The following is a 21,838-nucleotide window of genomic DNA, read 5'->3' on the forward strand; positions in this document are numbered from 1 at the left end:
ACAAATGAACGGATGGACTGACAAACAAGCACACAAAGCTTTGGAAATATATATACACACGTATCCACGAACATACTGCAATACAAGTAAACATCGAATTGTGGGCTTTAAGACCCTGCCGGAATGCATTTGCCTTGTCTTTGCAGTAAAACTATAATTTTTAAGCTCTTATGTCTACTAGTGGACTTGGCTCCAAAGCTTGTAGCAATTCAGCACGGCTTCTCATTGGTTTCTTTGCTGCCCATGTTGTCATCACTGCGAAGCACCAGCTGGAAAGCAATCTAGTTTGCCAGTTCTTCTTTCTTTACTATCACATTCTAGATCTTCATAGGAGGATGGAGTCATGTGTAGAAGTTCACGCAGGAGAGGAAAGTTCTCTGATTGCCATTCACTTGGGAGTGGCCAGAAACGATTCTTATATATATGGCTGAAGCAACTCATGACTTCTGGTCTTATACCAAGTATCCTCTGGGTAGTCAGAAAACATCCGTTTGAAGGCGAGCTAAAGTGAGAAGGCGAAACATCCCCTCCACAGGGTTGTGCGCTGGGTTTAAGACCCGGCACATAAAAAACACCACCAATGAAAACTAATCGACAGTCTCGGATGAGAGACCACCCTTTTGACGACGACCATGGCAAACAAAATAAGAATTACGACTTGAGGACATGCACCTGGAATGTCCGGTCCCTTAAATGGGAAGGTGCCACTGCCCAGCTGGTTGAAGTCCTCGTGAAAATTAAGGCTGACATCACCGCCGTCCAAAAAATGCGATGGACGGGATAAGGACTGTGGCGAGTAGGTCCTTGTGGTATTTACTACAGTGGCCATATAAAGGAGCGCAAGTTCGGTGTGGGATTCGTAGTGGGAGAGAGACTCCGTCGCCGAGTACTCTCATTCACTCCGGTGGATGAACGTCTAGCCACAATCCGCGTCAAAGCAAGGTTCTTCAACATATCGCTGATTTGCGCCCATGCCCTGACGGAAGAGAAGGACGAAGTGAGCAAAGATGCCTTCTATGAGCGCTTGGAGCACACCTATGAGAGCTGCCCCCGCCACGATGTCAAAATCGTGCTTTCTACTCCCTGCAGGGAAAGCATAGATCGGCACATGTTCACCGCTACTCATACAGTTAAGCGCTTTTAGTACAGGTTTATAGGTAGGCAAATAGATTTATAAGTGTGTATGCATAAAACAACTTCCTCTCAGCGATATAATAATGTTTTTTGTTTTCTCCTTTTGTTTTTCCATTTTTTTTTTTTTTTTGATATTTTGCATAGTTTTTGCCTTTTTATTTTATTTTCGCTGTTCGTTTTTGGTTTGTAATTTTATTTGGTTAATCCAAACTGGAAATACACACAAAAAATCATTCATTAGTGGGCACCGCTTGGTTTAAACTGCTGACAGTCGTCAGCGCTGACGACCACCCGCTGCCGTTCTGCCGTTCTCTGCGCCTTCGTCTTCGCTATTCGCTATTCGCTGCTCACTGTTCACTGTTTTATTATGCCACACAATGCCCACCGTTTGCTGCGTTTTTGTCGATCGCGCGCTGATCGCCGTCGACAACGCTGCCGGTGGAGAACCTTAGCTTTCGTTTACCTTACTTATTCCAACATACAATTCTTTAAAATAAATATTATTCTTCTTCTTTCGTAGTTGTGGTCTTTTTTTCTTCTTTTTTTTGTGTTTCCTTTTTAGTTTTTATAATATTGTTTGTTTTCATTTGTGTATAAGTGTGAGTGTGTGTGTGTAGTTTGCTTGTTTGGCTTATTAGGTGTTGGTTGGCTCGTTTTGGTTGCTGCCTTTTCCATTTGTTGGTGTGTTTGCTGCTTTTATAACCACCTCCCTGTGGCCTGGTTCACCCAACTTAGGTATAAGCCACTTTCCTGCCTCGCTACTGCGATCTTGACGATACGTGCGCTGGCGCAGATGTCTCTATGACTATTATACGCTCGATACGCTCGTACGAATCTACTCGAGTGCGATTGCATTTGACTACCGTTCAGCATTGTTAGCATCAATGATGATCATCGTCGTCATTATCACCGTTGCCGAGGCCGTTGTTCCCCTCGGTCGCCGTGGCTGATGTTGTAGCGCGTTTTGGTGTTGAACGAGCCAGAGAAATTGCTACTGGTTTTGAATTTTTCTTTCATATACATACATACATATATTTGTGTGTATAAACAGACATACTTATGTACCTACATATCTACAGATAACGTGTAGGGCTGCCATGTTGAAAGTTACTGTTAAGTGATGTGATAATTTTAAGTGAAGCTATGTATTTTGAAATCACAGTGATGCAAGAACAAGTTGAGTGTTCTTTTCCTCCAATGAGTAAGAGCGAATATTTAAAATATAATTCCTTAATTGCCAACTATGTAGCTATGATATGTACACATACATATGTTTATCTCTCTTTACTCTGAATACTTCATTTCTCCACTCTTGGAGGCAAATCTTGCTTCTTGGTCAGATCAACCAAAATGGACAGTAACAGCTTAACGCTTGATTTTAAAATGTTCTGCAATTTCTGTAAATAATCTTGAAAGCTTTGTGCTTTTATTTTTAAGAAATTCTTAAGGGGTTACATGGGTTTCAAAACTCGATTTTATTTTTGTTATCTCATTAAATTCTTCAACACCTCTAGAATATTGTCCTAAAATTTCAAGTTGATCCGAGAAATAGTTTCGGAGATATAGTCTTGAGAACTTTCAGCTTTCTCGAAGCTGTGTTTTTAAAGTCTATTGGCAAGATTTCTCGAGAACTACACAACCGATCTGCATGCAATTTTTCACAGGTGTTTGAGGTACAATTCTTAAAGACTTGGACAAAAGATATTTTTTCGATTACAACTATTTGGAAAAAATGACGCAAAATTTTCACTGAAATTTTAATTTTTTTGTAAAATTTGTCTGCCAAAAATCCAATTTTTAGTTTCTTTCCTTCGTCCAGTTTTTAAGTTGAGGTTTTAACTAAAAAATATATTTTTTTCACTTTAAATGAACCTGTAAGCAGTTATCCTGCCAACGCGGACGCATCTTTTTTCCGAGGTGTCATTGGAAATGGCGTCGAAATAGCCGAGTTTAAACTTTTCCAAAAATTTGAGAATTTCTTTGTTAATAGTGTATGTTTGTAACAATAAAAAATTCTAATAAAACATTGAATTTTTTTTATATGAGAAAAAAAAAATTTTTTAAAAATGCTGTTTTTACCCGAGGAAACCCATTAAACCCCTGAAGATGTAAAGATACTTTCTTTTGCGCGTTCGATGTGTTTCCGAAATATCGTACTTGCTATGTTTTTACTATTTTATGAGGAAGCGTTCTTATGTACATACATACATATGTATGTGCGCACATATAGTATGTATGTATGAACTTGTCTATTCGATTCGTAGAAAGTCAAGTGTTGAGGCAAAAAATAAGATTAACCCGAATCGGCTAAGGTAGATTGCTCATACTGCAATGACCATAAGTTGCGCCACAGAACAGCTGCACTAGTGAAAATAATTACAACAACTCAAATAAAATCAAAATTTATTCATTATATTCAATAACTAAGTCAATGGGTGCTACAAACTCTTACAACTACAAGTTCGCGTCAACAGCCGAATCTGCGCTGCTCAGCTCTGCACCGAAAGCAACCTAATTCAGCCGTGGCAAGCTCGTGTGCAGAGATCGTATTCATTTGAGCGGCTAGTTCAACAGCTTAGAGTGCGGCGTGACAGCATCTAAACCGCATTGATAACTGCTGCCGCAACGAGAACGATGACTGAGACAACAACAAGAACAAATTATCGGAAAAGTAATGTTTAAAAACAACAAAAGCTGAAAGACAACAGAACTCAAACTGAACAACCTCAGCCACTGCAATTCATGAACCATAGATATACCACATGCTTACATACATATGTACACATCTAGGTAATAGCTTGTATAAGCTTACATAGATGTCAATGTGTGGGTAAATGCATTTATATGTAAAAAAGTTGTCTGACTTGTATATGCTAGTATTTAAGTTCTGTAAATACCCAACAAGCAATAGTTCAGACTGCTTTCATGTGGCTACAATGATCAATGATCGACGTTGCCACCCCAAATCAAATGTTTGAGCGTCGAAAGCTGTTTGGTTTCAGAAATCCGATGTTTGGAAAGGCAACCTTAAAGCAATGTATACAATTTCTTGACTGACTAGTACTACCCTCACTCATCGTGATAAGCACGATTTTAGCGTTTTTATGGCGCGATTCCGGTCACTTTTGATAAGTGGGTACAAATGTGAATATCTATGCCTGTGCGTGTGTGGTTATGTAGGTGCTTGTGGCAACATATTACTGTCGCTGCTACTCCTCAGCAAACACACACATATCCGTACATGCATATAAATATGTATATCCGTTCGTGGAAAACTCGTTCGACATCCGCTGTAGTGACAACACTAACAACAATAACGGCAATAGTATTCCGATCAACAGTCAACAGCAGCAACAAAGAAGAAAGTTGCAACACCACTTCTAGCCACGCGAATACTCAACGTATATACATACATACATACACACACACATACATGCATTCATATACAAATATGAATTGTCTAAAAGACTGCAACTGTCACTGGTGCATTGACGAGCCACTGTGGCCGCACTGAATTCGCCGCCCGTAAAATCTCGTTGGAAAAAATACAACTTCTTGTTTGGCCGACAACTCGCCTTGGCTATTGTCTAGTAGTGGCTACGGTCTAGGCCGCTTCAAGACACGACTCTGCGAATCATTCATGGCAGCCAGTTGACGCGCAACATACATACATACATACATACGTACATACACACCGAAGAAGTGAAATATAAGCGCTGATTACACGAGTAAACGCTGGTGGAGCACGTAGTGGGCGGCGCACAGCGAGACCTGAACGCACAAATCGCGTACTACGAACATGTGCCTATGTGTTCGGCTGTATGTACATAAGGGTTATGTGGTTTTTCTTCAAACTTTTCCGACTTGTAATTCCACTTACGCTCCGCTCATAATACCGCAACTTTGTACAAATTACACACAAGTGTATCGTATGCATGCGCAGCCAAATGGATGCATGCACATACATATGTTTGTATGTATGTATGCCATGTAAGCGATATGCATTTGTGGCGTGTGTGTGAATGTTTGTGTGTGCTTCATTTACCGCCTCGCTGTGCTTATTTGTCAACGTCGTCGGCGTCTTACGTACTAAATACCCCTATAACTGAAAATACATACATACAAACACACGCATGCGAGCTCATAAGAAAATATTTAGGTGCATGCCACTGCACGCTCCACACTACTCCACAACTCCACAACTTCAAGTCTGCTCAATACGACTCGATTTCAATCGCTGTGCATCGTGCCCGCTGACTTGTGCCGCGACAGCTTTGCCGATTGTCGACTGGCGATGCCGTTGCCGTTGCCGTCGGCGCGTAGTTGCTACTGCTGCGCCGCCACTCGAGACTGTTTGATTTAAATTTAAATGAATGGACGGCATAAATAAATTTTCGCCGCTGCGCACCATAAATGCTGCAATTGGATATTTGTATGCATGTTTGTGTTTGTGTTTGTGTGTGTGCATGTAGGTGCATGCATGTAGGCACATTAGTACAAACACGCGTCGAAAGCTGCAAACGACCATATTTTCGTAAGCGATTGCTGCTGTTGCGGGCAACGCTCCACCGCCGACCGTCGAATGTTCCACACGCTCGAGTGTACGCGAGTGAGCGCCCACAAGTTGGCATATTTTCAATTTCCGTTTTCAACACATAAACGCACACACAAGCATATGTACATATGTATGTATATGTAGATAAAACGTATATGGTCATGTGTTCAAATATTGTTGCAAATGTGTACACATGTACGCTTGTATGTTCGTATGTACATATGTATGTATGTGAATGTGTGCAAACAAACGTAACGCAAACGCGCGCACGAAACCGAATTACTGCTTGGCGGCGTGACGTGGGCAGTGCGGTTTGGGGCTCCACGGCACGGTGTTGCCAGGTGTGTCAGCGTGGAAGCTTAATCAAACTGTCCCTGTCCTTCGCTTCCTACAAAATTGCCACTAATTATGTACTCCTTCGTAGTCTCTTACGAGCAAACGTTTACTTTTATTTGATGAAATCGTCGATCTCACCTGTTTATCGTGCTTCTTTCATTTCTGATCAGAATTGACACAATATATGTATGTACATATGTGTGTGTAGTTTACTGTCTTGACTATGTTAATATTATATAAGTAGCTAAATATTTGAAGAAAAATTTCATAAAGCGTTTCAAAACATTAGTGGTTCGATTTACCTCCAGCACGAACCCGCTTGGTCGGCTTGTATGTATATGTATGTTGATATGTCTACGCGTATGTCTTACCGGAAATGGAAGCTACCCTAAATATACAATAAACACTTTTTTTGCTTTTTCTCAAACGCATATGGTAACTGTGGTCGCTGTTGGGCATATGTAGCTCGGCCCCTTGTTGCTCACATTCGCACCGCACTACTGGTTAGAACCGTTTGGGGCCATTATGGCATTCTGTATTTATTAACTCATTCGGTTGCTATAGGGGTAATCACACATATCCGGTGTGTTATAGTCATTGAAAACGTCACTGCTTTATACTTATCTACAGAGACTGCAACATATAAGCTAACCTGGTGTGTATGTTGGTGTGTGTACTGCTGATTTTTTACCGTTGGGTTAATTATTGCTTGTGGGGGCCTTGTTATTAGAAACTCAATTCTCTTTCCATGTATATTCTTTATTTTTTCAGCACTTGTTTTACAAAATGCAGTGAAGCTTTTTCATCAGCCAGTTTCGAATCGTACTCATGCACATAGGAAGTCAGCTAAATTTGGTTTAAGATTTATAATAGGCGATAACTTTCATTCTGGTGGCACAAATGCTGCGTGCGTTTGAGTGTTTGGAGCTGGGTTGAACTAATCAAGACGAATTTCAGTAAAATATAATTTTCTCTATTCGGTTATGCACAATTATTTCTCATTCGGTTTGATGTTTAAGCTTTTCCATTTGTAACCACACGATCACTGTTTAAAAGCTTCTTTATTACCCACCAAGGAATGAGAGGTGTCAATCCCAATTTTATGATCCCTACAAAACCAAGAGTCGATTTGCTGAGTATTACTTTTACTAAGCTTCTTTTTTTAAATTTCAAAATTATCTCAAACTTTCTTAGAAATTTTATGGTAACTGTTTAAAAACTAGCCAATAAAATCATAAATTTGTAAGGCAAATTTAGGTCAGAACCCTGAACACAGTGAAAAAACCATCTTCACTTAAAGCGCTGGATTGTTCATGCTTCGAGCCTAACCGGTGATCGGAGGTAGTAGATCTCGACTGGAGAAGGTTTTGTGGTCTCATGCGAAAGTTTTATAAATAATTTACTTTTGACGAATACATGCAAATTTCAAATTTATATTGTCACATTCTTGGAGGAGCTTAAGAAATACTTCGAAAAACATCGGAGATTTCACAGCCTTGTAAGGCCTTGCAAAGTATGTAGAATTATTCTGGAGCAACGTTCCCCACGCACAAATTCCAAATTAATCTTCTTTGTTGCCGCAGATGCCGCTTACGTGGTTATAGCCGAGTTAACAACAATGCCCAAGTCGTTCTTCCTTTTCGCTGTTTGGCACCAATTGGAGATTCCAAGCGTAGCCAGGTCCTTCTCCACCTGGTCTTTCCAACGAAGTGGAAATCTTCCTCTTCTTCTGCTTCCCCCGACGGGTACTGCGTCGAATACTCTCAGAGCTGGAGTGTTTTCATGAATTCGGATGACATGAACTAGCCAGCGTAGCCGCTGTCTCTTGATTCGCTGAACTATGTCAAGTCGGCATAAATCTTGTACAGCTCATCGCTTCATTGACTACGATATTTCCCGTTGCTAATGCGCAAAGGACTAAATTAAATCTTCCACAGAATATTTCCCTCGACAATTCGCAACGTCGACTGATCAGTTGTTGTTATCGTCCATGTCTCTGCACTATATAGCAGGGCGCGGATGATGAGTGGCTTGTAGAGTTTGGTCTTTGTCGAGAGAAGACTTTACTTCTCAATTTGCTACTCAGTTCGAAGTTGCACCTGTTGGCAAGAGTTATTCTGAGTTGGATTTCGAGGCTGACATTGTTGTTTGTGTTAATACTTTTTCCAAGATAGACGAAATTATTTGCGACATGAAAATTATGAATGTCAACAGTGACGTCAAAGATATTTTGAATTGCCATCATTCAGTACCAGAATCATTTGCTTTGCTTCGGATAAGGATCCACTCTGGAGAAAGCAGAACTGAAATTCTTAATTAATACTTGGCTATAATTACCCACCATGGTAGAGTTCAGCTATTTCGTTGCTCATAAATTCCAATGAGTTTCCGTCGAACCCTGGCAATTTAATACCCGACAAGTTTGTAATATGCAAGACTTTACCAAAAAAAAAAAATTTAAATTCATCATCCGTCTGATAAAACATCTGATTTCCAAATGTTAATTTTTTCTTCACAGTTATTCGAAGTCTTTTTTGGATACTGTAGTTTGTGACATACTGAATTTTGAAGGTAAACTGTTCGAGAGGAGCGCTCTGAGATTTGCTGAAAAAGTGTAAAATGTGTGAATGAACTACCTTAAATAGCAGTAAAAGCAACAACAAATAAAAAAAGTAAATCAATTCGAATTATGCAAAACTGTGATTAAAACTCTCGACCGGTCTATGTTTAACATTTAGCAAGCAGCTTGTGTTGCTTGGAGCGGAGTGTATTTGTTAGTAACAAATAATAAAGCATTGTAGGTAGGTGGAAATAAATTAAATTGAACTCGATAGATTTGGTAGCCGTTAGAACTGAATTCGCTGCAAAAAAAGGCAATAAAAATAATTATAAATGAAATGAAGGAAAACACGCCTAAAGTTGAATGAATGAATGAATAATATCCGATGCACAGCATGAGGGCCCACTCTCGCCAACACATCGGAAAAAACGAACCCGCCGCGAAGCAGAGAGCGCACCATTCGACGTGGCCGAATTCGCCGCACTAACCAACACATGCCAAGAAAGCGCGAGAACACTCTTCCATTTAGAAATCAGTAGAATTGCCTTTCGATTTACACATACGCGGCCAAGCTCACATCAGTGTGTGTGTTTGTGCAAGAGTGCATGCCAGTCTCATTGCACATGTGTTGGTGTGCTCTCTCCGCTTTAGACTCACTCAAATTGAGTGCAGCGCATGTGTTGGCGTTTCGGTTGGGCAGCTTGCGGACACATTAGTTGCTTGAGATATTTTCGGCGAAGTGGACGGTTTGGTTAACGTCGTTCCGAGTGTGTGTGTGTGTGGATATGGAGATTCTTACGCGACACTAACAAATAAGTGAAGTCAAAAATAATAATATACAATATATCACGTTCATTGGTTTTGTGTTAAATGAAATTAATTTTCGTTGTAAATAACGAATTTTGGTGAAACGATACACCCTAGTGCTTGTGTGTGCTATTGTAGTGATTTCCGCTGAAAAGTGAGTTATAAAAAATGTGCTGATTGAAGAATTCATCTTGTGTAAAATTTCGAAATTCAAAGTGTAGTAAAAAATTAACTGGAACAAGAACAACTACAATGTGAATACTGTCAGTTGTTTATCACATTTCCAAAAGTATTCATAAACACCCTATGAAGGCTTCATGACCCTAATAGAAATCAAACATCAGCAAGCGTAAACGAAAATTCGACCGCTCGACGTTTTGGAAGCGGCAAAGCGGTTTGCAAGGCGCTACAGTTTGTTAGAGGTGCCTAAACGATCCATTTTTCCTGGAAACATAAAAATTCCATCTAAAATATTTATTCCCACATATAACTCCCTTACTTCTAGTCTAGTATCTATGTATATTACTGTGTTACCTTCTATATCCCCACCTACATACGCTTACAACTAGTTGTTAATGAAACATCTTCCCCCACAAAAAATTCACCAGCTCACTCTCCGACGCTTCAGTGTCGTCCGCTCACTTGCTTTCCTTCTTCACCGCCCACCGAAACGTTCGTTCGTTTTCGCCATCGCCATCGCCATGGCACAAGTGCAAATTCATTCATTTCATTGACAAATGAAAGCAACACAAACAACAACACTCACGTAAAAAAGCTAAATTATATTCAGCAACATTTTAAGCAAATATGCGGTGTACATGAGTGGAACAACAACAATGCAAAAACAAAAAGTTCAAAGCAATAAAACGATTAAATAAGAAACATTGGAATAAAAATAAAATAAAATTGAAGAGACAACAAAATGTATAATAATAACGCAACGATCGAGAAAGCGTAACAAAAATAGCTGAGAAAAAAAATCAAAATTGCGAAAGCAAAAACACTACAAAGGCATGCGAGAAAGCGAACATACAGTGTGAGACAAAACTAAAGCACGGAATCTACCTTGTCGGTATTTAACTGGATAAAATCATAAATTAGGCATTACGTGATGTTTTATTGATTTGTATTATTAGTTCATGTATTCTTCTTTTAAAATTAGCAAAAATTAAACAAAATAACTTATTAAAAAAATATATAAAATACCATATATGAAAAACTCCAAAAATTTGGTGCGACAAAACAAAAGCACGAAATGGTTTTATGATTGAAAAATTTATGTCTTTCAACATTTGGTTGCGTATCCCTTATTTTTGAATACAGTTGCACATCGGCTAGGCATGGACTCAATTAATTTATTTGATATGTCCCAGGAAATGCTTTTCCATGCTACCTTCACTTGAATGTATAAAACGGCCTTATTTTTACAATTCTCAAGTCTGATTTTTCGATCTACAATTTACCATTGGTTCTCTATGGGATTGAGATCAGGTGATTGTGCGAGTCGCTTCAAAATCTCATTCCCGTTATCAACAAACCACTGTTTTACACAAATACGCAAAGTGTTTCTGGTCGTTGTCATGTTGATAACTCCATTTTAAAGCCATTTCTTCTGCAACATGTGGCAGCATTAATATTCTGAGAAATATTTTTATGCTTATATTTGTCCATTATACTGTTTATATGATGAATTTATCCTATTGCATTCCCTGGAAAACAACCTCACACTAGTACATTGTCTCCACCATGTTTCACCGCGCTTGTTTTATAACGTTGATTTAGGCGTTGTCCCTTCGGTCTGCCTACCAGCTTCAGCCCATCTCAATCTTTGATATTAAACTTCGATTCGCCAGAAAAAAGTACAGTTTGCCATTTGGTAATCGCTCAATTTATGTGCATCCTCACAAATTCCAATCACGCCAGTCTGTTCTTTAAATAAATAATACGGCTTTTTTGCAATAACTTGCTACAGGTAGCATGAAAATTCTCCATCGACAGCTCGACGTTGTATGGATCTCTGTAATATATTTAACCGTAATTGTCTTACAATAGATATTGCCGATATAAAAGGGTAATTTTTTATTGCCCCAATGACTCCCTTATCCTCTCGTTCGGTTGCTCTCCACGGCCGTCTACCTCTATGCGCTGTAACCAAAGAGCTTGATTTGCCAAATCAGCTAAATGTTCGGGAAACATTAGGATGATTTATTCCAAACTTTTTTGCAATAGTCATAACCGATTCTCTTTTCTTAAAATCCTTAACAAATTTTTTTCTAAAATGAACAGAATACTTATTTCGAGCCATTGAAATATCTTTCTCTTTAACAAACAACCAATCGTACTGAATGACGAACTGCAACTGAATATGCATTAATATTTTTCTAATTAGGTAATAACTACACATATCCAACATTTTTGATCATTAAAAACCGTTTGACAAACAATTAATGTGCAATTAATGTAAATTCTTAGTTATGTGCTTTTGTTTTGTCGCACCATATTTTTGGAGTTCTTCATATATTTAATTTTATATAATATTTTAGTAAGTTAATTTGTTTAATTTTTACTAATTTTAAAAGAAGAATACATGAACTAATAATACAAATCAATAAAACATCACGTAATGCCTACTTTATGATTTTATTCGGTTAAATACCGACAAGGCAGATTCCGTGCTTTAGTTTTGTCGCACACTGTATGTACATATGTATGCACACACATGTATATGTACATATCTACTATTTATATAGGAATTAGTTAATAATATACACACATACGTGTATACATATTATTTCTCTACATAATAATCTATGTAATAAAGAAAAATAATTGAAAATTGCGCGGGAGCAATGGAAGCGGTTTTAACGACGAGGGTGCCACATAGTGGTAATGAAAAACGGAAATAGTCGATCTAGAGGCTGCAGCAAAGCGCACATAAGATGGCGACAACAATTTTACATGTAGTTGCCCACTTGCGCCACAAACCCCACATTTACAGCCAATAGGGGGACTATGGCAGTAAGGCTAGGAGACTAGGACCGCTAGAGTTCCCCAACAACGACCCTCAACACTAACACAATCACATGTGAATTTATGCTTTAATAGTCAGAACTTTTTTACAACAATAGTCGTCATTAATTTGTACGTCCGCCATGTGCCCTGTTTGAGTGTGGACCACGCTTGGTTAACAAGTCACCACAGCTGTCTCTGCGTACGCGATCCGGTTCGCGATCCCTCAGCACACAGATTACGATGCGCCGCGCTGATCAACATAGAGATGGCGGTTCAGTCAGCCTCAACCCGACTTAACTAAATAAACTAGAGTGCATGCGGTCACATAAGTCTACATATTTATGTATATGCCCACATACATACATACATATGTATGTATGTATGTAAAAACTATACTCGTATATAAAATATTCAGAGTTGTGCGATTTAAGCGAGTTAGCGATTCACTGTTGATCCTCTGCTGAATAGTCAACTGATCGTGTATATCGTAAAAGCAAACATGAAATTATACACGTCCAAATCTATATATGTATGTATGCGTATATTAAAGTGTGTGTGCATGTTCATAGCGAAATTGAAAGCGCAAAAATTGCCCATTCAGTTCATTCAGCATTCAACTGCCGCGAATACAGCGAGCGCGACAGCGGATGAGGACGATCAACACGATTAACAACACGATCATCAGTTTGCAAACCCAACTACGCGCTCATACACACACACACACAAGGCCATAATGCATGTACGAGTGTGTGTGCGCAGTCAGCATGCGGCATACACATGCTCACATTAAGATCACTCAAGCACATACACACGCAGTCATAAAAATCCAAATACATAATCACTTTTCAACATATGCATACATACAGACATACAAACGTACATAAATTCATGGATAGATAGAAATGATGGTGTGCTGGTCCAACTATCGACCCGATATGTCGACTTTTATTGCTGTCAGTTGGTAAGTTCGACTACATATACGCCCCATACACACACGACATACCTACATACATACATACTTGTATGTACGAATGTATGCACATACATATGTACGGCTGTTTAGACGCTCATCCGGCCCCATCCGTTCGCCTAATTACATATGTACATGTGCACCATGAATGTATGCTTGTGTGTGCATGTGCCATATACAACACACATGTGCATACATATACTCGAATCCGAGCACCAGCCGACCGACCGTATAATGGCTGGTCGGTTGATCACTCGGTTCTTGCTGCCACAGCAAAAATTTGAGAATGAAAAATTCGTTCAACTAACAAAAACGAAAAACGAGAAAATAAAAACTAAAATGAAAATCAAAAAAGACACTCGAAAAATGAAGAAAATGTAGGCAGAAGTACGTAGAACTAAGGAAGAGGCAAAAACAAGAGGTATTGAGCAGCAGCAGCGGAAAAATGAATCGAAGCAAAACTTCTCAGACATTTGCATTTATTTATGATTGAATGTTTGTATGTATAGACGAAGGCGAATTGGATACGTACTTCCAGCGAATTGGTCATGATTGTTTACACATAACCATGCATTCAAGTCTACATCCTATGGATTTCAATGTAATCAGGTATAGCGTACAGGGGTACCTCTCCTCGGCCCGATCAACACTACACGAAGTACTTTCATTTCATTTTCATAAAATGGTAAAGTTTTTGTTGCTAGCTATCGGCGAGATCGTTCGATGGCACCGGCATTCATTAAATTTCATTCATTTTGAAATGAATTCGCCGCAAGTGGGCGAACGCCAACATACCGACATAAGTAAGCAGCAGACACACTAACGAAAAAGACCGGTAGTATGGTAGGCACAGAGCGACAATCACAATTGGATTTAACGCTGAACGAGTCAGCAACTGAAAGTGAGAAGTCGCTCACTCATATGCACTATATATGGTCAATGGCGGCTAAGTAATTTACTCAAGATCCGCAGGCTAGCTCAGATTTGCTCGATATAAAAGTCTTGCCAATTCGCTGGTAACACTCGAAGAGAATCGGTTTTTGAGTTATTTCACTCAAACTACACAATCGACTCAAACCACTACTCACCGCTCTCAATCTTGTTATGCTCCAGCTCCTATATGTATGCATTAACGCTCTTCGCCCACTATGTCCGTATATGCGGTTAATGTGTGTGGTGTTCGTACGTGTCGGACTGCTTTGTTGGTGATGGATAGATGGCATGTGGGCATTGGCAGCGAGAAGGCAAAAATTTTGTCGGTTGGCGGCTCGTCGCGCACATTAGCGTAGTTCATTTCGCTTAAAAAAGTTTGTGAGTTAAAAACTCGTCAAACGTAGCGCTCGTCGTGCGATCAGACTAAAAGCGTGTGGAACGGATCAAACGGTGCGGATATTTTCAATACCAATTCTTTCCTATGTATTTTTCGAATACGTTCCGAACGTTAAGGCATTGCTCATTGAAAACAAAATCGAAATAGATTTTCGAAAAAATACAAATTAACAAGTTGCGTTACGAAAATATTGAAAATATTCAAACGGACCGTGTGATGTGTTGATGAAGGTGCAGTGCAAATATACGAAAATCACAAAATCTTCGAGCGGTTAATGAGTAACAGTAAAGTGCGTTCAGAAATATTACAAAAAAAAGTTATTTATATTCTATATGTATTTGCGTAAGTTGTTGTACGGATTATGTTCCAACCGTTATGCAGTCAAGTGTGCGTTTTTTTACAAAATAAAAATTTCCTGAAAAATATACGCTCGAATTCGTTGGCCAGTGGGTTGGAAAGCAAGTGAGAGTTCTAATATTGCGGCATACCAAATATGCTCTTGATTCACCAATAATCATGTAAAAATAAAATCGACGAGGTTTCTAATCTGTGTTTTTGTATGTATATTTTTAGATACTTCCTCAGCTGGCAAAGGCCAAAGTTGAAGTAATAATCGAAGCTGAATGGCGGCGGAGTGTATGAAAAGTGAAAACAAAACACATGAATTCACGCAAAAGAGAAGCATAAAGAATTAAAAAAAATTGCCGACTTAAACGAAATTTTCATAATATTACATACGTACATGCACATCCGAAAAACGTACGTCGCGAGTTTTTATGTGAAATTGCAAATATAAATAAAATTGAGCACGTACATATTTCAAAAATCCGTTATCAGCGAAAAGTTTTTGCACAGCAAATAATTTATGAAAACAGTGTCAAAGCATTATTGACACCAGAAATCAAAAAGAAAAAAAAGAAAAAATGCGGATGTGTCTGAAAGAATATTAAGTACATGCATAAATACATCGTTTTCCAATTTTACTGTTTGATATAATTTTCATCGGCGGCGAAGAAAAAGTGCAAAATATTTTCGTATAAAAATCCCACTGATTCGAGAAAGTTCATAAAATAGAGATTGTGGTGGAATATTTTCCTCCAGAAGTTCGAAAAGTGTTTTCGTTTCTACAATTTATTGCAAGGATTTTTTGATTGTCTCATACACCAACTACAACAACAACTATAACAACTTATGAATGTGCATTTGCAGAATAACGCTTGGATTGCTTTTAACATTTAATGTAAGTTTGCAATCGAAAATTAATAAATAAATTTAAGTATTTAAGTAGACATAACTGTCGCAACGATCCTAATGGGATAGGTAGTCTATAAGTTCGATACAATCAAAACTAATTTTACAACTAAAATCCGTTGCTTTTGACACAAAACAAGTTTTCTATTTTTTCCATTATTTTTTACGTTGCTTTGGAAAATATTCAAAGCATAAGGGTTACAGGAAAACCTTTAAGAATATTTATATATGAAAGGCGGAGTTCAAATAAAATTAAAATTCCATAATTTGCTTTTATTAGCGTTTAATGATCGGAAACCCTTCAGTGGTCACAAATTAAAAGCATTATTTGTATAAAACAAAACTTTTTTATGTAGGTTTTTGTATCTGAAACGAATTTTCTTACCTAGGCCTTTAGGAGGGCCATTGTGATACCACCGGTACTAAAGCCCCTTGACTCTTTTGGTTCCGCTCTGAACCTTATGCTTCTGATGAAGTTCATTAGCCTGAACAATTTTATCTGAGCAACCTTCGAGACGTCGCCTAACAAGTCGAAATTTTTCAATAGTTTGAAGAACGAAATTTTCCATTTAATTCTAACCGCTTTTACACTCTAACATAGTTTATCTTCAAATCATAAACATTTACTCGAGCAAAATCAGTAAATTGTATGCCAGGCATTTGTAACGCCCGGCTCACATCCGGTGTTGCCATGCGCAGCTAACTAATAATGCTCTTATGTTTGTTTGTTTGTTTGTATGAGACAAGCCCATGCATACTTGTTTGTGCGACGATCGCCACAATCGTTTGTGCTCCTCTCCACAAAGCGCACACGACACGATCCACTAATCTTTTGACCTCGACTACGGCCGCGTCGCGCCTCCTCTCACATCTCACAACATCTCTCAACACTTCAACGCGCTCCAAAGTGCATATGTAGGGTATATGTATGTATGTATGTCAACGTGTTTGTTTGTGGTCGCTGATTATGTGTGTGCTTCATTACTGCCACGATCACATTGAACCGTCGCCCGTTGCTGATCGAGTTAACGATGGCGAGCAGGCGTAGAAGCTGGGGGGCGGAAGTAGTCGTTTATAAAAATTCATTCATTCATTCGTAAAAACACAGGCATACACGATAATACACACACGCACATATATGTATATATATATAATTATATATATAGACATGCTTATATATATTTAAGCGTGTATAATATATCAAAATATATAAGTATGTATGTACGCATGTGTGGTCGAGTGTAGGCATGATAAATATTTCCACATTCATTCATTTTATGCGCGTCTATATGCGAGTTCATACACACGATACATACATACATACGTTTATTGGCTGTTAACTCGTATCGCAATCTTATTGATTTGTCGCGAACGTTTTGGCGTTCGCTTGGCGATATTGAATAAATATTTCGCGTTTTTTTGAACGAAATTTTAAGTAACTGAGGAGTATAATAAGTTGAGGATTTTTATTTTTGTATTCGTTTTCGAATCGTGTTTGCCTTCTTTAACTTCTATTTCTAACATTTTTCAACAGTTAATGCAGAAAGTTTTCCTTAAAATGTTTTCTTTTGGAAATTTAATGTCCGTAAAGTTTATATAATATGTTGGAAACTTGAGATTTCAACTTGCTTATCTGCGATCGCTTTTAATACTTCAATTTGTCACATGGCTTTAAAAACCCAAAATTGAATCTAGTGTCCTAATGAAGATATTTCTTATAACCATAGAAGGATTGGGTTAGATGTCTGAATTCATGTCCATAGACTTTATCCAAACATAACACTTATCGGTTAGAGGAAAACAAAGAGAAATTTAGTTAAGAGTCAAGTTTCTATAACAAGTCATAAACAAAATCGAGATCGCTCTTCCTATATAGATAAAAACGCCTCGCGGAGAAATAGGTAACTTAAGCCTGGAAAACAGCATTCCTACAATCACCGATAAATACCAATAATCATGTAAAATGTTTCTCAAGAAGCAACATTTCAGGTACAACACTTTCTACCCATAACATTAGGGTTACGTTGAGGAATAATTTTTAAACCCACAGTTTCAGCTGGACATCGCCTTCGGTGTAAAGCAGAAAGCCTTAAATATTCCAACTGTTTCCGCAATGCTTCTAAGGAATAAATAAGGATGGGAATTTTGTTGTTGTATTAAGAAAGATAACATAATAAATCAATTAAGTCTTTTTGCAGTAACAATACTTGAAAAATCCCATTGAAATTTGCCAAGGAATTTTCAAAAATGCCATCCGCAGAGCCTTGCCTATGCATAAGTGTACACAAACCCGCAAAGTCACTGAAATCTTAAGATCATTCCTCGTTCATTGACGTCTTTTCAACGAAAGGAACGAGAAATTGTTAATAAAAATAAGTAAGAAGTAAACAAAAATTATTTTCAACTATGACAACAAAAACAAGTACAACAACAACAAGTGCACGCACATTCAGTAATAAAAACGAAAATACCAACAATAATAACAAGCAGCAATAAACCTGTGCCGGCTGGGAGGCTAACTGTGGCCGCTGCAGCCCTGGCTGTGCCAGCGCGTCATACAAATTAACAACAACACCAACAACAACACCAACCAAAATATGTATTACTCACTTGCGTAAATGCACGCGCGTATAACGGTACGCGGATAAATAGCTGAGGAGCCACCAGCACAGCACAGCCCAGCATAGCACAACATTGCCGTAGTTTCTTGCGATGCGTTTTCCTCCACCACCGAACCACCGAACCAGCGAAAAGACCAAACGCTTTCGTAAAATTTTCGCAAAAATAGCACGCACACACACACGTACGCACGCACAGCTGCCGACGTGTGCGCGTTGAGGGAATATTATTGAAACGTTGCAGTGGCAACACATTCGGCGGCGCAACGCCGTCGCAGCAAGCGTCGCGATGCAAAGTTAAAAATAACCGAAAATTTTCAGTATCCGCTGGGGCCGACCGAATTGCGCCGGCTGGGGGTGGGGGCGCGCATAAGGTTGCAAGCCGCCAGCCAAGCAGCCAAACAGCCAGCCAACAGTCAAGCTAATAAGCGTCGCGCATAGCAAGGCGGGATGTTGTGGCGTAATTTTCTTCTTATTACCGTTGTTGCTGTTGTTGCCGGTTGCCATCGTTGTGCGCTTAATGTTGTCGATGATGCTACTACAGCAGCTCAGTTGTTATTACTGTTGCGATTTCTTGGCTGATCGCCGACTATGATGACGATCGTCACATTGCAGTGTTTTGTGCTTTGTGTTTGTGGTTGTGGTTGTGGTTGCTCTTGTTGTTGCTATTGCCATGGCTGTGCTGGCACATGACTGCGTCAGCATTTGTCGCACACTTATTTTCGCAAAAATGAGATTTTATGCCCCAGCTTTTGGCGGTGTTGTTGTTGTTGTTGCTGTTGTTAGTGTTGGCGTTGTTGGGCTATCGTGTGCTACGAGTGGGACATAAATAACTTGATCTATCTTTAGGCGCTGCAGCGCTGCGCTGACGCGTTGGAGGAGGCGTGGTCAGTTTTACTGAGTTGGCGAAGTGGGCAAGCATGAAAACTAAATTCGGAAAGCGAAGAAAGCGAGCTAAGTAAAAGGCGCTGGCATTAAAAACACTCTAGGGACTTAGTAGGCAGTTGTTTGTTGCTCTTTTTTTTGGTTTCAATAAAACATTTCATGTTTTGATAATGTTACTCGGAGGATAGGCATAAATAGCGAGAACAGCATTTAGAATAAGATGAACTGTCCGTCTGTCTGTCTGTCTTCTACTTCATGCCAGCGACGCAGAGCCGCTTGCGAGCTGCAGCGATTTGTGTTGCTGCTATTGTCGCAATTGCTCGAAATTTTTGCACAGTATTCTGTGTGTTTCTTCTTGTTGTTTTCTTTTTCCCTCGTGCTTTTTGATTTTGTTGTTTTCTTTTTTTATTGCGACAGTTATTTCATTTGAATCACTTTTGTTGTGCTTTGGCTGCTAATACGTTGCTGCTGCTATTTTTGTTGTCCTTGTTGTTGTTGTGTAGTTTTCGTCTGCCACCGTCTGATGATAATAAACGATTGCGGCGATTCAACGTTTCAACTTCATTCAGTAAATCAGCGTTTCTCGCACTTTTTTGCGGCTACGCAGCAGACGTTTGCCATTGTTGGCATTGTTGTACGTGTAGTTGTTGGCCAACGCATTTTATTCGGCCAACTGTCTCGCTTTTGGTGGCTGCTTTGAATGGCTTATGGTTGGTTAAGCGCATGCTGGTGATGCCTCTTTGTGTGTGAATTTTGCATTTCTTGTTTTTGTTCGCGCTTTCTTCTCACTTTGACGTCATATCGTCAATAAATTTTTTCCTCTTATGAATATCCACCGTAACTATAAGTCAGTGAAATTCTATATTTTAGTGATTGTATAAGGTTGTTAGATAAAGAACAATGGTAGTGTGAAGCTCAAAATAATAACGGGAAACATTGTTATGCCGATTATATTTGTTTTGAATAGCGGAAATAACTGCGTAAGCGACTTTTTGTAACGAAACATGTGTAGATATGTACATATATGTATGTATATGTATGTACTATATGAACTGCTTGGGACAATGAAGCCGGCTTGATAAGATCTTTGAAATATTTACGATTTGCAATCTAACGTGTAATCACAATGCAGTCATAACAGCATGAAGAAGATAAGACATATTTACAATTCCATATCTGAGCATTGTGTACCGACGGCAGTATAATATCTTTTATGAAGCAAAATAAAATTTGGGACTTCACTTCATGCTTTTCCAAGCAAAACAATTACCTACTGAAGGAAGTCATCAATAAATCATTCACGACATTGTTTTATTATTATTTTTTTGAATGAATAAGTCTACAATGAGCTATAACGCTTGAAAAAAGCTAAAAAAAAATATTAAAAAAATTAAAATAAAAAATAAAAAAAAAAATTATAAAAGTAAAAAATAAAAAATAATACAAATAAAAAATAATAAAAATAAAAAATAATAAAAATAAAAGTAAAAAATAAAAACAAAATAAGTAAAAAAAAGTAGGAGGTACTCGACAATATTTTAAATAAAGTGAAAAAAGCGACACATTGTTTTATAAAGAAATATAAAAAAACTGGCAGAAATTTTTATTTGCCTAATCTCGAGCCGGCTGGCATATAAGCATCTCGATTATCGGAGCAAGCGAAGAATTCTGTCTTAAGAATGTCTATATATTCCAACTATTCACAAATCACTCTCAAACTTTTTACTATAGCGCTGCGTTGTAGGCTAAGATGAACGACAAGAACAATTTACACAAACATATGCACACACACTCACACGCGCACAGCCGTTAAGCGGGGCAATTGCAGCAAAAAGCATTAAGTAATAAAAACTTTGCGTAGGCAGAATTTATTGCACAATGCAAATAAAGTGGACAAATAGTTTGCAAACACAAACACAAACAATAACAACAACAACAACAAAACAGTTGCAGTGAATAAATAAGATGTAGATAAGTATGTGGGTACATATGTATGTATGTTCTTAGATGCATGACCTTAAAGTTATTATCGCACGAAATACACGAACACACATGTGCACACATACATACATATATGCATATAAATGTACATACACATGCTCACATATTCGAATGTAGTAAGTGCTTTTGTCACAGAGGAGAAATTCAAAGAAATGCACTTACTTGCACTGGCGGTTTTATATAGCAAAGCGCCTATGTACTATATAACATACATATACATATATGTTAGCATATACATACACATGTATATAATTATAAATCCACGAATATATACGCTGTGTGGACACAGTGAATTCGTTGACGCAACAAACCGCACCGCAAATGTGGCAGTGTGTGTGTGTTTGTGGGCCACAACTTAATTTGACGTGGCAAAGCCAAG

The 21,838-nt window shown here is 38.5% G+C and overlaps 1 protein-coding gene across 5 annotated transcripts in view; it reads left to right on the plus strand.

Annotated features, from left to right (window-relative positions):
- LOC126763302 (protein sprouty) overlaps positions 1 to 21,838 on the plus strand; it is a 57,424-nt gene that overhangs the window by 16,029 nt on the left and 19,557 nt on the right. The window contains exons 1-2 of one of the 5 annotated variants that reach the window (XM_050480641.1): positions 9,320 to 9,814; positions 15,278 to 15,944. The exons of 1 other annotated variant lie outside the window; for it this stretch is intronic. The gene's annotated coding sequence lies outside the window, so the exon portion shown is untranslated. Of the gene's footprint in view, positions 1 to 9,319; positions 9,815 to 14,242; positions 15,167 to 15,277; positions 15,945 to 21,838 lie in introns of those variants that run through there. 3 more of the 5 variants (XM_050480644.1, XM_050480643.1, XM_050480645.1) reach the window with 3 other exon arrangements.

This window comes from Bactrocera neohumeralis, chromosome 6 (genome assembly GCF_024586455.1).
Source record: "Bactrocera neohumeralis isolate Rockhampton chromosome 6, APGP_CSIRO_Bneo_wtdbg2-racon-allhic-juicebox.fasta_v2, whole genome shotgun sequence".
Taxonomy (NCBI): Eukaryota; Metazoa; Arthropoda; class Insecta; order Diptera; family Tephritidae; genus Bactrocera; species Bactrocera neohumeralis.